The sequence below is a fragment of the Petaurus breviceps genome, unplaced genomic scaffold, assembly GCF_028583685.1.
Source record: "Petaurus breviceps papuanus isolate PSGF00001 unplaced genomic scaffold, PetGlider_PUasm1.0 139, whole genome shotgun sequence".
In the NCBI taxonomy this organism is placed as follows: Eukaryota; Metazoa; Chordata; class Mammalia; order Diprotodontia; family Petauridae; genus Petaurus; species Petaurus breviceps.
Genome location: NW_027185697.1, coordinates 22,422,247 through 22,440,749, shown reverse-complemented (window position 1 = coordinate 22,440,749; position 18,503 = coordinate 22,422,247).

The following is an 18,503-nucleotide window of genomic DNA, read 5'->3' as shown; positions in this document are numbered from 1 at the left end:
GACTTGAAGACAGGTTTGTTCAATCTGGTAGCAACCAGTGTGGTTTTCCCATGCCATGCTGTGAAAACCATAGCTGCAGTGTAGGGCAACTGGACTCTAAGACAACAGGATATAAAATGTAAACACTTGGTGAGATCTGAGCTCTGATTGATTGAAATAACTAGACCTCAAATTTCCTTATCTGTAATGTGAAGGTAATCACTTCCCAGACCTCTATATACTCTAAGGATAGTGAGGCTTCTCAGTCTCAATGGCGTGAATTAAGTGATAAAAGATCAGGAAATTAAATATAGATGAATGGTCGCTAGCGTTTTTTGAGTGGGGATCAATATTTAACGTCATGTAGTACAAGATGTGGCAGCCACTCTGTGCACAGAGTGGTGAACTTGGAGTCAGCAGGACTGGAGCCCAAGTGATGCTCTGAATGAGCTGTTTGGACGATAGGTGGGGCAATTAACCCCTGTCAGGCTCAGTTTTCTGATTTAGGATGGGGGGGGCATAATAATGGTAGCTCCCTCCCAGGAGTTCTCTGAGGAACATATAAAGAGAGCATATGAAAACTATTTTGCCAACCATAAAATGTCATTTGAATGTTTTTACTGAAATGTTCTTTTTGTAGGAAAGGATACTGAGGCACAGAGATGATAAATATCAAATGACAAATCCCAAATTTAAACACCAATTTTTCTAACTTCACTTTTCCTTTTCCCTGTAGTACAATAGTTAGCTTGGGAATCTGAGATCCCCAGAGAGTCTTGAGATGGCTCCAGGCCCACCTGGTCAGAAGAGAATGGTAGAGGGAACTTTAAATGATGGAGAAGGTTCCCTCTTGTCAAGACAGAAGTAGGTAGTGGATTTTGCCCTACAGGGCACTCCCATGATCCCAGAAGCGGTTCCATCCCTGAGGATTAGAGAGAATTCAGAAAGAAAAGACAGGATCAGAAAGGGCAGCTCTCTGCAAACAGGATTAGCATTCTGCAGCACACCCACAGCAACTGCACATTAGCTCCACTATTAAAATTCTCTGTTAATTACAGAGTGTTAATTATATAACTGCTTAGCAGTTCCTCCTCTTTTAATGAGCACAGCTGTTTTCTGTCCAGCTTCAACAGGGAAACATTTTCCCCATCTCTCATTTCAAAGTAATATACTTGAAGAAAACTCCAGAGGCCTCTCAGACTGTACCGCTTAATACCGGGTCATGCTGATTCTCTGGGACAACCAAGTTCAGGCTGACACTTGCTTTCTCTGCACCTGCTCAGCCCCACTGTAGATATGCCCAGAATCCCAGAGAGCCCAGTGGGGAGGGCCCTTGGAGCTTATCTAGATCAGTCCAGTGCCAACAGAAACTCTCGTTGATCACATGCCCAGGCAGGGAGCAGCCCTCCTTACTTAGCTCAAAGCAGTTTCTGCAGGCATTTGTTTTCTTCCAGTAGAAGGAATTTCTTTGGGGGAAGACACACCATCATTTACTGTTTGTTTCCTGGGCACCCAACAAAGGCACATAGTAGGTTGTATATAACTGCTTGTTATCTTCCATGTCCTGGATGCACTCCCTCCTTATCTCTGCCTCAGAGAACCCTTCTCTCCCTTCAACACACTGCCAGCACCAACTTTTACTGGAAAAGAAGGGAAATAAGCATTTACTAAATGCCTACTATGTATTAGTCACTGTGCTAAGAACTTTACACACATTATCTCATTTCTTCCTCACAACAACTTTGAAGGTAGCTGTTAATATCACAATTAGTATAACTGCGCATTATAGATAATAGTGCACAATAATGATTATTATCATTATTACAAATGAGGCAGATGGTGATTAAGTAACTTGCCCAGGATAATGGAGCTGGTAAATGTCTGTCTTGATTTGAATTCAGGTCTTCCCGACTCTGGGCCTACCCTCTATCCACAGTGCCAACAATCTGCCTTCTTGACTCTGCCCAAGCAATGCCAGTGCCTTCCCTTCCAAGCTACCTTACATTTAAATACTTTGTATTTGTACTTTTATACTTATTCTTTAAGATCATAGACAGTGTGTCCCAAAAGTATTAATGTAGTTCTAAGCTTTACTGTCTTAATAGATTAACAACTTACTCTTAATGAATTAATATATTTAATAACTTAAATTAATATATTTAATTAATAAATAGTTGTGATAACTTAAATAGTTTTCATAGCTTAATACTACATTGAGCTTTTAAGAAAATCCTTGATAGGTATGTTCCTGTATACCCACATATATTTACACATATATGTGTATGAATATGCATGTGCATCAATGCAAACATGAATATTTATTCACATGTTTATATGTTAATACACACATTTGCATAAGCTCAAACACACACATATCTATTATACATATATAATAAATGTGCATACAAACATGTATATATGCATCTATACATATGCATGCATCTAATATATAAAACTTAAAATATATTCAGGGTGAACTTCACAACTATATATACTACATAACTATACATGATATATAAAATAATTTAAAATATACTATATATATTATAGTGTGGGTGTGTTTTATACATGTGTCCTCTGCATAAGTCTCTCTTTGAAGTCCAGGATGAAGTGACTTTGAGGAACATGAAACCCTCCCTTGAACACATAACTCTGGTGTGCCAGTAAATAGGAGTCTGACTTTTCTCTTTCCTAATTCTGGTGCTGTTCTAGTCCTTTGTGCCATAGCTGACTTTGCACATGGCTTGGCTATTAAGTGGAGCTTGGCAGGTAATCTTCAAGACTACCTATCTCTTCAGCCAAGGAAGAGGAAACTGGGCCAGAAAAGTCTGTATCAGGCTCAAAGTACTGTTTGCTTATCTTTAAAATGTTCCAGCTCATTTATTCCTTTAACTAAAGACCAGCCTTTAGTGCTTCCTATGTAAACACACATCAAGGCTTGTTTCCTCCTAGATTCCCTTTGGGGCACCTAGCTGCACAAATGTAGGGCTTACTGTAACCAGGAGTAGGACAGTGGCAGCCCAGGAAAATTGCATGTGACGTGACGGGGGACTGGCCCAGTTTTCATCTCAAGCTCCCTACCCTTAGCCTTTGGGAAAATAATGAAATACTCAATCAGCAGGAGGGGAGCAGAAACGCCTTGAAAGAGCGTGCTGGCCTAGTATTTGGAGAATAGTTTGGAGGCTGGAATGGGCGAGGCACCACACTCAGAACTCTGTATATTAGGACAGTGGGGAATTTGACTTAATACAATACACCAGCATTTCTCACCTGCCTACTGAGTGTCGGGCCCTATGCTAGGTCTGTGGATAAATAGGCTGAGAGATGCAGACAGAAACACACACACACACAGATAAAGACAAAGAGAAAGCAAGAGAAATGGAGAGACAGAAAGGAACAGAGATAGAAAGAAACTGCAGGTAAGATGAAAGCTTCTTAGGAGAACAGGTTTTTTTTTTTATCTTATCAGACATTATTATTTGTCTTATGAATTATCCCATTTATCCAGCATAAGGAATGATTGAACTTTTGTTTCCATAGAAATCATATAACACATGCTTTATGAAACCTAAGGAGTGATACATGCTGCAAAGTCTCTCACTTATTAGTTACTTGGGGAAAGAAACTTGTTGTATATGTAGCGGGGGCTTAACTGTGGAAAATCCCTGTTGGGATGCTGCTCCTGCATGCAGCACAGCAGTATATAAGAGCTTACACAGCAGTTGGTCGGTTGGAAATTCCTACCCTCCCCTGCTCCACAATAGGGAGGCCTTGCTTGAGAACAGGACCTGTCTGGTTCAGAGTGATGGAAGCTGGTCTTGTGCCTCAACGTGTCTACTTAGGCTTAAGCTTTGTGGAACGTTGAACAAATAAGGTAAAAAGAATTGGGGGTGTGGGAGGGGGGCACAGACATGTGGGGTGGGAGACGTAAGCAGGGGCCAAGACTCAGGTGGGTGTTTTAGGCAGTCCAGATGGGTTGTAAGCTCTGCAGTACCCATCCAATGGAGAACCAGGATTTGCATTCAGGGCAGGATGATAAAAGACTATGTTTTTGCAACACAAGTGTGTGCCTACTTACGGGTCACTCATTTGAAAGAACTTTAAATAGAAAGCTTTTCCTGAGTTCACTAATTGCCATGTGGAGTTATTGGTAAGCCAATTGATTCTTACATACAGGCAGAACAAGTGGTAGGTAAGGTGTTAGCCTTGGAGTCAGGAAGACACAAGTTAAAAGCCTGGCTTGACACTCACTAGCTATGTGACTTGGACAAGGAGTTAACCTCTCCTAGTTTCAGTTTCCTCATCTTGACAATCCTGATTATACTTCTATTGGCCCTCCCTGGCTGGGCTGTAGTGAGGCTAAAGTGAGACAATGCATGTAAAGTGCTTTGAAAACACCCAAGTACTATAAATATGTAAATATTAATTAAAGCCATAATGACACAATGACTAGACTTCTTCGCTTGGAGGAAGAAGGACAGAAGGAAGGGATGGAGGGAGGGAAAGAAAGAGGGAAGGAAGGAGGGAGAGAAATAAAGAGGGAAGGATGGGAAAGGAAAGAAAAAAGAAGAAAGGAGGGAAGAAGGGAGGAAGAAAGGAAAAGAAAAGGAAGGACAGAAGAAAAAAAGAAGCATTTATTAAAATCTACCCTATTGCAGGTACTGTATCAAGCATTTTATAAATACTATCTTGGTTAACCAAATACATATTGGAATTTCTGATAATTAGTAGCTAGGTGAGTCTGGGCAAGCAACCTACCATTTGGCCTCTTTAAAGTGGAGATAAGAAACTAATTAGTCAACAAGTAGTTATTGAAAAAATTACAAATATAAAACTGAAGCAGTCCTTTCCTGCAAGGAGGCTGTATTCTAATGACATCTATACCCATATGAGGGCGTAGAGACTATAATTTAACAAGATAACTTTGGGAAAAGGAGGACTCAAGGCATGGGTCTAGAGACAGTGAAGAATCTTGGGGGTACTGCAGCTCACTTTCACAGGAAACAATGGGCTTCAAGAGGCAAAGGCAAACCTTTTCAAGTGATCAAATATCCCTGAGCCTCATTTTCCTCATCTGTGAAGTAGTTGTCATTCTACATATGATATCTTTGTCACAGAGGTGCTCTGAGGTCAACTCACATCCTTTATATACAGCTCTTTGTACATGTCCAGTATGGGACAATCGCAGTCAGGACCCCAGTGGCATTATAGATAACGTGCTGGGCTTGGAAGATGGAAGACCTAGTTTCCTGTCCTGTCTCAGAACATGCCCAGCCAGGTGATCCTGGGGAAGGCACTTAAGCTCTGTGTAGCTCAGTAATACGAGGAGTCCTGCTTCCACAGATATTGCCATACAAGGAGTTTGCTAAGGGATAAAATGTTAGCAGAAAAGCAAGTTCTGTCTTGCAAGAGTGATGGTCACATCCTCCTCGCTCAAGGAAGGTAGAGAGAGTGAAGTTGGGCACGTGCCTTGAACTACTGCACATGCCTAATAGCCTTCATGCATATTAACTGAGACACCCCACAAGAATTAGAGTATCATTTTCCAAACCTGTGACCTGTGACCAGGAGGTGGGTGGGTCATGATAAGGGTAGGTAAGAAAGATTGTAATGCAGAGGAGCTGGGCGCCAATCCGAGCTCTGAAGGGAGGGACCAGGAAGGACTTATTCATAAAAAGCTCAGTCTAGCTTCTGTGTGTATGCATGAGTCTTTATGAGGTAACATGAATTCACTCCATAGTGTAAATAAGCACACGCACACACAAACACATATACACACATATGTATATAGAGATGTATATATTTATGCATGTATATAGGTATATGTGTATGTATATATACATGTAAATATAAAGACACATCCATACATATATGCACACATACATACAAAATACAGAGAAAATAACACAGTTTAACAGCCCAACAGACAGGGTTTCTAGCTGTTGCTCTATTACATACATACATATACAGTTAGTTACTAGAGACAGAAGCTTTCAAAACCAGGGCACTCAAGGACAACCCAGAGTCTCATTTAGTGAAATCACACAACTCTGCCCATAAGTGAACAACAAAGTGAAACCTCACCTCAGAGTATATATACCCTTCTTCAGGGTCAGAGGACATCACAACCTTGGTGACCCACTATCCAGTTACAATGTACAAAAAGTGTGGGCTGTTCTGAAAAAGAAGCCTCCCTCCAATCAAGCCCCTCATGTTGGGTTCCACTTGAGCTCTTTTAAGGTGCAGGAAATATCTCTAAATTCCCTTACCGTTAAAGGAACCTAAAATCAAAGAGGTTAAGGGATTTGTTCAATGTCATATAGATTGTAAAACACTGTAATTAGGGTTTGAAACCAGGACCTTTGGTTTTAAATCTAAGTCTGAGATATCAGACAGGCAATTTTGACTAAACTGGAAAAGAGGTGAGAGCTAGCCCTGTTTTTTAAATTTTTTTTTGTTATTGTTTTGGATTGGTTTGTTGTTTTTTGCTGCCTACAGAAAAGCTTGGCACTGCCTCTGGGCTAGGCCTGCCATTTCCTCTGCTGTGGCTAGGCTGAGCTGGGTGGAGGGTGGGAGAGGAGATTGTTGTGATATTTTTATGATCATTTGCACCCGATGAAGTGACAGAAATCTTGTGGAAAGGCTCAGGACCCCTGATGAGCAGACAAGGTAGCAGGATCAATTGTGCCCATGGAGTGTATTGTGTATCTGGCTTATGAGAAATGCTACCAACTTGGAAGTCTGACAGTTACTCAATGTCCTGAGCTAAGTCAATGACCAGCAGCTATAGGTAAATGTCTTGTGGCATTTGACTAGACTAGCAGGTATTGACAAAATCACTGGGATACAAAACCACAAAAGGATGTTACTAAGACCACCCAAAAGGCCCATTCCATATCACTTAAGGAATTACCTTTCACATTAATCTTCTAAGATGCAGGGGTTTAAGGATCTAGAAATTCAAGGTCCTGAATTAATGCCTGTTGGATTAGATAAGTAATAGCTGATACTTATATTATGCTTTTTAAGAAATTAGCAAATTCTCTCTCTCTCTCTCTCTCTCTCTCTCTCTCTCTCTCTCCACACACACACACACACACACACACACACACACACACACACACACACACGCACTGGATTGCATTTAGTCCTCACAATGACACTGTGAGGGTAAATGTTGTTATTATGCTCATTTTCCAAATGAGAAAACAACCTCAGAGAAGTGTCCTCATTTTCCCAGGGTTCCCCAGACATTGTTTGAGGCAGGATTTGAAGATATGCCTTTCAGATCACTCCATATAGAGTTAATCATATAATACAGAGGTATCATGGGGTGGCACATAGAATCATTTAGCCTTTCAACACTCATTTATTGTCAGCTATTTGCGAAGTACTGTGCTAAGAATCGGAGATAAAAAGGACAAAAACAAGCAGTTCCTGTCTTCAAGGAGCTCACTATAGAGGAGACAACATTTTTATATACATACACTATATATACATATATGCAATGCCAAGTGTATTTCATTTCATGTCCGACAGAGGGATCTAGCATTAAGAGGGACCAGGGAAGGCTTTATGGAAAAAGTAGCATTTCAGGTGAGATGTGAAGGAAGTCAGAAAACAGGCCTTGGAGAGGGTTGAGGGATTGGGAAATGGGATTTTACGTTCTGCCTCTAACACATACTAGCTGTATGACCTCAGGCAAAAATTTTAACTTCTCAATGCCTTTGTCTATTAACTGAGATTGATAACTACAGATGAAATGCTATGCTGCTTTGGTGGATGGATTTCATATTTAATCAAGACCTGTGTTTTCATTGGCCTAAGGAACTTGCAGTGATGAAACTCTTTATCAAAATATCTCATAGACAGTTGGCTGGGTTAGTTGGAGGTTAAGTATATTATGCAGAACCTGTTGACCAAAGAGCCTTGAAGGATATCTTCTATTTCTATTTGTGCTTTTGTGACAGACGTGATGGGCATCAAAGATAGAGTGATGTGTTTAATGTCTGAAAAAACAAACAAAAACCTGCCTTCAAATATAACTTTGAGACCTGGATTCCCTCTATTATACCCATTCAGCATTTCTTTTTTTTTGGAGGGCAATTGCGGTTAAGTAACTTGCCCAAGGTAACAAGGCTATTTTTTTTTCCTGTGGGTGTTAAGTGTCTGTGGCTGGAACCACCGAACTCTGGTCCTCCTGACTCCAGGTCTGATGCTTTACTCACTGCACCACCTAGCCACCCCCCCGCCATCCAGCATTTCTTACAGTGTAGTAATATGCTTTTAAATGTAGGGACAATTATTTTTTAATTTTTCCCTCAATTGATTGTCATATACTTGTTGCCATTATTTTGCTACTACAGAAAAGCACTACTACAGATTTTTGGTGTATATAGGACCTTTCTTTTGTGCTTTGCCTACTAGAGTCTATTTACTCTGCTTCAGAAAGCACAAATCTGACAGGGTGACCAATTTGTTCTGATGCAAAATCTACAATTGCCAAAAAGATTATTTTATGAAGAACTCATGCAAGGCATGCATGCACTCATGTAGTGGTCAGAAGAAGCCATGCAATGACAATCTCAAGGTTTCTCTTAGGAACTTTGGAATTTATTGTGTGACATGGGAGACAGTGGCACAGGACCATTCAACATGGTATACCCACATCAGAGAAGGTGCTGTATTGTATGAGCAAAGCAGAATTGAAATGGCTCAAAGGGAACTCAGGATGAGCAAACGTAGAGAATCCACACCAAATGTTCACACGGACTATTTATGCCTTACCTGTGGTAGAGCATTCCCAGATTTATTGGTCTGATCAGTCATAGTCGGACACAGTGAAACTTGACTGTAGCATAATGATGTCATTTTTGTCCTCTTCAAGAACTAAATACAACAGGCAGCCAACCAATCTTGCAATGACATATCGGGTTCAAAACATATGGAAATGTCCATCATGTTAAGTGTTATTCCAGATTTTGTTTGGATGTTTGCTTGAGTGGATCAGTTTCTAGATCTGCCCACAATGCATTGATGTCACCATTTCCCCAACAATCCTTGCAATATCAATGATTCCTATATTTCATCATCTTTATCATGTTGCTGAATATAAAAGAAAAACCTTGAGTTGTTTGTATTAACATTACTCCATCTTGCATATAGTTGTTTATAGTTTTAATCCTTCTTTGAAATCTCACACATATTCATAAGGCTACAGGACATTTAGCCTCCTTTTCTGTCGTATATCTGTTGTCACATATGTCACATATCTATTGATTCATAGGCAACTTGACTTCAGGAATCAGGAATAACCTCTATGTTTACATGAAGGTTTTTGTTAAGGAGCTAAACTCTTGGTTTACATATTATTTATACAATTCTTCACTGATGTAGGCTAGACACTCATCTATAATTTACAGTTGGGGACTGTATAACTGAGATTTTAGGAACAGAGAGCTACTTTACAAGGGCAGACTTGAGGCCCAGGTTTTGGAGATTCCAAGGTCAGCCCCGTATCCACTATACTTCATTCCTTCTCTAATACTTGTATGAAAAAAGGCATTTGTAAGGAATTTTACATTAATATAAAGAGAAAAACAAACAATGCAAAAAAAGATATGACATTGTGCTGACATGTGAACCTTGAGGCAAATGACAGAGGATTTCCTTTCTCAGCACATTGTGTAGGCAGCAAACTATGAGAAAACATCTTTCCTCTAATGAATGGAGAGCTGGTGTTTACTATAAGGAAAATAAGGAAACAAAATAAATGATCCCTCTGCCAATTTTTAAAAAGTTGGTTTAAAGGAGAAATGGTCTGCTAAAAATCATGACAACACTATCAGTTTCAAAAATGAGCCATAAAATAGGAACTGTTTAAATGTTTGGGTTTTACTCTGTTTTCCAGCACAACTACAATGCCTTCATTCCTTCTTTCTTCCATTCCTTCTTTTCTTTGTTCCTTCCTCTCTCCCTTACTTCCTTCCGCCATCACTTACTTCCTATTTTTATCCTCCCTTCCTCACTCTCTTTCTACCATCTTTCCTTCCTTCCTCTTTTTTCCCATATTCCTTGTCTTTCTTTTAACCTTCCTTTTTCCTTTTCTTCCTTTCTCTCTCCCTCACTTCCTCCTTTCTCCTATCTCCTTGCTCATACTTAAAACTGTATCTTTTAAACAGTATATCCTTTAAGCTTCAAAGAAGAGATTCCAAGGAGAATAAGCATCCAGAAACATGGCTGCTGAAATTTTAACAGAAAAAAATACACACAACAGATTAAAGGTCTTTGAAGGAAAGTTGCTGAACTTGAGTCATTCATCCTTTTTCCTTTATTTTTTCTTCACAGAAATTAGAAAACAAAAGCATCTAAATGATATACATTTCCATTTACTTTTTCATTACTGGAGAAGGAACCTTGAGGGTTATTATGTTTCTCATAAGCAAAAATGAAGTTTTGAAACATTCTTTGCCCTTATTTAATTTCCTGGTTCACATTGTATGACAAGGGCAGTGGAAGAGCACATCTGTGGGTTTTAGCCGTGGTTCTTGTGGCAACAGGAAGCAGATGACCATATATTCAGACTGTGGGCCTGCAGGCATCAGTCCCTTTATGAGCAATCTTCCAACAGAACAGTCTAAAATCATAACGAGTAGGTTGAAGTTGAAAGATACTTTCTAGAGAAAAGAGAATAATTTTTTTAAAAAAATCTCTCTTCCATTACTCTTCAAAGTCTCTTGTGATTTTAAGGAATTCAGCAATTTTTAGCTATTCTTCTTCTTAATAGACCAATCAAGTATTCTTCTGTTGCTGCATCCTACTGTGGAAAGTGACTGAGGCCTTGAAATCTATGCCTCTGGAAGGTTCCTACTCCCTAGCATCAATCATAGGCCTCCTGATACTCTGGGCATCTCTCCACCAGTGGCCTTCCTAGCTTAGCTAAGCTCAGAGAAGTTGACTGTGAAGTGAGGGATTTTTTTTAATCCATAAAAATTCCCAAAGACCATCTAGGAGTGCAAAATGGTAATGCAGGTACTTGTAGGCCCTGGCTATGCCAATATAGAGTGTTAGATCTTAGCAAGATGGACAGTATCAAGCCCAGTCGTGACATGAAGGCCTTTCCTAATGTTTTTTTTCCTAATGCCCACAAATGGTGTTGACCTCTTTTCCAATTGACTTTGTATTTAACATATGTATAGATTATATGCATTTTTTACTATATATGTGTGTTTTAAATGTATTTGCCTTTCTCATTAAATTGTAAGCTGCTTGTGAGTAAGGATTATTTCCTTCTTTGTACTTGCAGCCCAATTGCCTAGCACAATATCTGTGGTTTAGTCGGTGCCTATTATATTGCTGTTGGTCAAATAATTTATAAGAAGAAGAGCTGGTGGTCATATAGATGTCTCTGTCTCCCTTGTACCCTATACCGAACTTCTCTGTAGGTGATCTACTAAGCACATAGGAGGTTTTCCTCTTGTTCATTCTGTATTCCAACAATACCAATGGGACACACAAGTTGGTATCTTGCTTTTGAGACAAACAATGTATATTTTTATGTTCCCATGACCTAATTCAGGGTACAGAAGAGTCTTCAAGGTTTTACAGAGCAATATGTTACTAGTGGAATGAGAAATATTGGGTCTAATATTTTGTGAATGAATAGCCCCTCTTGGAGCCTTTTCAAAAATATGTATATAGATAACTATTTGATATAATAAAGGTTGAGAAATCCTGGTTAGAAGAGACTATGTCAGACTGACCACTCAGACCTTCTAAATATATCCTACAAGGTAAGAATCAGAAAAAAAAATCACAAGGAATTACTTTAAATTTATAAATCCAATGATATTTTCCATTAGATATATGGTCATAGATAAGAATAAATAATTTATTTTTTTAAATTTTATTTTAAAACATTAAATTCGACAAGCTTTTGAGTTCCAAATTTTCTCCCCCTCCCTCCCCTCCTCACTCCCCAAGATGGCATACACTCTGATATAGGCTCTACAACATTCACATTAGACATATTTTCACTTTAATCATGTTACAAAGTAGAATTATGACCAATGGAAAGAAGCACAAGAAAGGAAACAAAACAAAAGAGAGGGAGAGCAAATAGAATGCTTCAATCTCCCTTCAGAATCTGTAATTCTCTGGATGTAGATGCCATTTACCATCATGAGCCTTTTGGAATTGTGTTAGAATCTTGCATTGATGAGAAGAACAAACTTTATCAGTTAGTCATTGCACAATGTAATTGTAACTGTGTGGAATGGTCTCGTGGTTCTACTCCCCTCACTCGGCATCAGTACATATAAGACTTTCCCAGTTTTTCTGAAGTCCGCCTGCTCACCAGTTCTTATAGTACAATAGTATTCCATTACATTCATATAACACAACTTGTTCAGTCATTGCCCAATTGATGGGCATCCCCTCAATGTCCAGTTCTTTGCCATCACTAAAAGAGCTGCTACAAATATTTTTGTTTATATGTGTCCTTTTGCCATTTGTATGATCTCTTTGGGATATAGCTCTAGAGGTGGTATTGCAGGGTCAAAGGGTGACAATTTTCAAAGGAAGAAATCTAAGCTATCAACAGCCAACTTAAAGAGTATTCTAAATCACCAATAATCAGAGAAGTGCAAACTAAATAAATTTTTATCTTTTACCTTACACCTGCAAGACTGGAAGAATTAAACAAAGAGGAAAATACCAAATGTTGGAAGGACTTCAGGAAAACAGGCATAATGTTAACTGTTGCTGGAACTAGGGATTTGTCTAGGCATTCACTATGCTCTCAAAATTACTAAATTTTGTACATTTTTAAATTTATATTAGCATCCTACAACTGCACCACTACAGATCTACAAAGAGTTTGAAGAGAAAATTGACATATATCTAAAAAAATATTCACAGCAGCTCTTTCCATAATAGCCCCAAATAGGAAAACTAAAGGGTTGTCCTCCAATTGAGGAATAGACAATCAAATAATGGTAAATTAATGGAAAAGAATATTAATGTACTACAAGAAATGATAAAATGGGCAGTATCAGAGGAACCTGGGAAGGCCTCCACTAAATAATACAAAGTGATAAACATGAGAAAAAATGATATATTCTCATTGACATGGTAGAGAAAAATAAACTCGAAAGATTTTAAAACATTGATCAATGCAATGATAAATATATTCCCAAAGCTGAAAAAGAAACATGTTACTGATATCCAATAAGAAAGTTCGAATGAAGAAAGAGATATCTATTGGCATGGTCAATGTAAGAATATTTCTTTTTGGACTATGAATGCTTATCAGGTGATTTTTGTTTGCTTGTTTTACTTTTTCAGGAAAATTTCGTTGGTCAGTTTTGGGGGCAGATTATAACTGAATAAAATTACATATTAATTAAATTAATGCTCTATAATGTCTTAAAATGTAATATATACATTTTAATTTAAAAGTCTGTAAGGGACCACAAATATCATCATATAATTCCATCTGTTTATAAAAGAGAAATCTGAGGTTTAAACTTTCTCAAAAGGATCCAGCTATTGAGTTACAAGGATACATCCTCTACTCTTATTTCCAACACTTGCTACTTCTCCCTTCTGCATGCCCCATCCTCTAATTTGTTAGCAAGTCTGATTCGGATTATCTATTCTCTTAGAAATATTGTAATAAAAAAAAATGCAGAACTTGGAATTAGGAAAGACCGATAATAAAATTCAAAATTTGGGTTCGAGTCCTACCTTTGAAACTTTTCAGTTATTAGACCATGGTTCAGTCATGTAACTTCTCTGAGACTCAGTTTCTTGATCTGTTAAATGTAGGAAAAAATATCAATATAACTTTTCAGGAGATTATATTTTTTAGGGGCAAATCATCATCACTATCAAATCATTTATCGAATGATAAATCTTTTTGTTTGAAAATGTGTTTAGCAGAAAAAAGGCATAGCAGCATTAATGAGTTGCAAATACAAAATGAAGAGATGACTTGCCTTTCAAACAGAACTCAGTTTCCATTGATATGACTGCTGTCTTATCCACACTGCAATTCACCCACACATTGCCATCTTAATGGATTCTTGACTATTTCTTCCTATAAGTTGGTCTTAGCAAAATATATACTGGTGTTCCTCTTTTCTTTCTTACTTTTCTTTTTTGCTTTTACAGAATTCATTCCAGGAGAATACATGACCTGTCTCTAGACTATCATTCACTCTCAACACACTGCAAAATATCAGCTTAAAAGGGTGATGTGATCTTGGCCTCCATCCCAAGTGGCATACATTCTAGGTATCAGGATGTGGTAGTCCTCTGTCTAATTGTTTGATCCAACTACATCTGCAATATTGAATTTCTTTCTGAGGACTAAAATTTCTCAATTGTTTGCTTTGCTAATTTTCTAGGGTTTTCTAAATAATTTAGAATGGGTTCAGCAAATAGGAATAGTTTTCTCTATTCTTTACCTTTCTTATGCCTTTAATATATTAATTTTTTTCTTATTACATAGGTAATTGTTCTGCAAATATATCAACCAGCATTGACAAAAGATAGCCATTCTTTTATTATTCTCATATTTATTGAATAGTTCTGTGTATACATGTATTACACATGTATATATGTAGGCATGTTAATATATATTCACACACCTGTGTGTTTGTATGATGATCATACACTATATATTACATACATATTTCATACTTTTATGTGTGTACAATATTCAGGTTTAGGGTTAGAAATTAATTAGAATATATTGTTTCCTTTTTTTTGCTTATGTTTAGTAGGGATTTTTAGGATAAATAAGCATGACATTTTATTCAAAACTTTATTCGACACCTCTTGCTACACCTATACACATGTACTCATTAGGTTTTTTATGCTTTCACTTTGAATAAAATTAATCATATTAATTGTCCTAATGTCGAGCCTTAGATCCCTGGCAAAAAAAAAAAACAAAACATCTTGATCATAGTGTTGTTGTTATTTTAAATATGATGTGCTTTATTTGCCAGTACTTTATATTTTAAATTGTTATTTATAAATAGTATTGCTTTACATTTCACTTTGATTTATTCTGTCTTGCTTAGGTTATTATAATTTTTTCTCAAAAAAGCAATTTTTGTAGAGAGTTTCGTTTCCTATTAGTTGATAAGAATTTGTGTATTATAAACATTAATTATTCTTTAAACATTTGAAACAATTCAACTGTAAATTCATATGGAACAAATTTTCTAGTCCTTTATTCATTCTCTCCCTCCCTACTTTGTTAGTTCTCTTACAATGATAATTTTATTTTCTGAAATTGTGTTATTTTAGATTTCTATTTGGTGGTATTAATTAATTGGATTTTTAAAAATCACCTTTTAATTTAAATTCTCAGCTTTACTGGCACGTAAGTGTGTAAAGTATGTTCTGAGAATATATTTATTTATGATTTCACTATATTCATTTTTAAGATGATTTTCTTCTAAGGTTTGTATTATTTATCCTTGTGTATAATGATCTTGATTGACTGACATTTGATATTAATATATGAACATATTTAAATACAGACATACACTCACAAATAATCATGTATAAATATATTCTTATATGTATATATAAATATATTTATACGCATTTATTTAAATAAATGTATATTTTTGAACACTTAGTATATATGAATTTATTTCCACAAATGAGAATGTTTTATGTAAATCCCAGCAATTTTATGTTTTTTTTAAACATTGTTTCTGTCTTTTAAATAGTTATTTTTTCTATGATCCAATCTTTGAATCTTGTATTATTCAAGACATCATTATGAAGTTTTGGGTCATATTGCTATTTTAATTATAACTTTAATGCTGCTATGGTTAGCAGGCGATATGCTTAATATTTATGCTAACTAATATGTATTTACAATTTCCGTGCCAGGCTAGGTGGTTTTTTGTACTTCATTCTCAAAAAGGATAGAAATGACATCACTATGCTGGAGTCGAGATTCAGTGTGTCTGACTGTGACTGAGCAGAACAATATGAATGCTCTACCACAGGCCAGGCACATATAGTCCTTGGGAACATTTGGGCTGGATTGTCCAAGCTTGCACATCCTGTATTTCCTCTGATCTGTCTCAATTCTGCTTTGCTCACAGAAAACAGCACCTTCTCTAATGTGGACATGCCATGCTGAGAGGGCCTGTGCCAGTGTCTCCCATGCCATACAATCAATTGCAAAGTTTTTCATAGAGTCCTTGAGAGTGTCCTTTAAGTGTCACCTCTTCTGGCCATCATGTGAATGCTTTCCATGTGTGAGCTCTCTATAAAATTCTTTTTTTGACACGTATACGTTTTGCATCTGAACAATGTGACCAGGCCATCAGAATTGTGCTCTCTGAACCTGAGTTTGAATTCTTGGCAATTCAGTTTGAATAAAGACCTCAGTGTCTGGTCCCTTATCCTGCCCGGTGATCTTCAGAATCTTCCTAAGACAATTGAGATGGGAGAGAATCAGTTTCCTGGCCTGGCACTTGTAGACTGTCCTGGTTTCCCAGGCATCCAACACCGAGGTCAGCACCACGGCTCTGTAGAACATCAGTCTGGTAGTCAGTCTAATACCTCTTTTCTCACACATTTTCCTTTGGAGCCTCTCCAACACTGAACTAGTTCTAGCAATGTGTGTGTCAACATCCTTATCAATGTGTACATCCCTGGAAAGGGCACTGCTAAGGTAAGTCAACTTATCCATAGCATTCAAGACTTCTCTGTTTGCTTTAACGCATGGTTTATTGTGTGGATGGTGTGATGGTGGCTGCTGGAGCACCTGAGTTTTTTTGGTGTTAATTAGTATGTCAAAATTAGCAGAAGCAGTAGAGAATTGATCCATCACATTGTTTTATCTGAGCTTCAGAGGCTGCATCGAGTGCACAATCATCTGCAAACAGAAAATCCTGTACCAACCATCCCTCCACTTTGGTCTTGGCTTGTAGCCTTTTTGAGTTGAAGAATTTACCAGTGTGTTAGCTGACCTTGATGCCTTCTTCATCCTCACTGAAAGCATTTGACAACATTCCTGAAAACAGGATCCACATTTTAGAAAGGACATTGCTAATATGGGTAATGTTTAGAGGAGCACAGTCAAGATGATATAGGATTTCAAGTTCATGCCATCAGTTAAAGAGACTGTGGATGTTTAGTTTGGTAAAGAAACAACTCAGGTGTTGGGAGAACATGAAAGCTGCCTTTAACTGCTTTAAAGATTTTCATGTGGACAAGGAATTCAAATTGTTTGATTGTATTTGATACCAGGAGCAATGTTTGAAATTTGAAAGGAGAATAATTTAGGACTGATTAAGTGGAGAGAGATTGTTTCCTACACATTACTTCTCTAAGAAAGTAGAATGTTCTGCCTCAAGATCTGAATTCTTCCTCACTGGAAGTCTACAGAGTATGGATGGCCATTGGTTGTGTATATTGAAGTAAACACTTTTGGTGGGATGGGCTGAATTAGGTCATTGTGGCTTTTATGCAGTCTGAAATTCTATTATTCTCTATGTACTGACATTTAAATCATGAATGGGTTCAGCAAATAGGAATAGTTTTCTCTCTTCTTTACCTTTCTTATGCCTTTAATATATTAATTTTTTCTTATTACATAGGTAATTTTTCTGCAAATATATCAACCAGCATTGACAAAAGATAGCCATTCTTTTATTATTCTCATATTTATTGAATAGTTCTGTGTATACATGTATTACACATGTATATATGTAGGCATGTTAATATATATTCACACACCTGTGTGTTTGTATGATGATAATACACTATATATTACATACATATTTCATACTTTTATGTGTGTACAATATTCAGGTTTAGGGTTAGAAATTAATTAGAATATATTGTTTCCTTTTTGTAGAAATTGTTTTCCTTTGTAGAAAATGTCTGACCATTTGATGTAAAATCCTTCTTCCATTTTCTTTGTTCCCAAACACCTTACATTATCTCCCACTCTTTCTCCCTTTTCCAAAGTTTCTGACAATAAAATCAATCCTTCTACATGTGTCCTTGATCCTGGTCCTTCTAATTCATTTTTGCCAGTAGATTTCTTAGAGCTAAAAATTACTTTATTATATTCATATGCAATTTCATTTACCTACTCATAACACACACGTGTAATATACAGATGTATATGTTTATGTATAGAGGCATACACAATTCAGATTTACATATATGCACATGTACATGTGTGCATATATAAGTATGTCTACACACATATACACTTATAATCCTTTTGACCTTCTTAGACCAGACTCCTAGTTTTGCTATTACAATGACCTTGGGCTCTCAAAAGCTGTACCTTAAGACAGTAAGCTCTGAAGGGATCTATGTAGTTGAAAAGGATTTGACTATATATTATGTCATGAATTGTGCTGGCAGTCTGAATATCACCCTAGCAAAGTGCAGAGAATCATATTATTAGAGGATGATAACCAGATCATCTCTCTCTCTCTCTCTCTCTCTCTCTCTCTCTCTCTCTCTCTCTC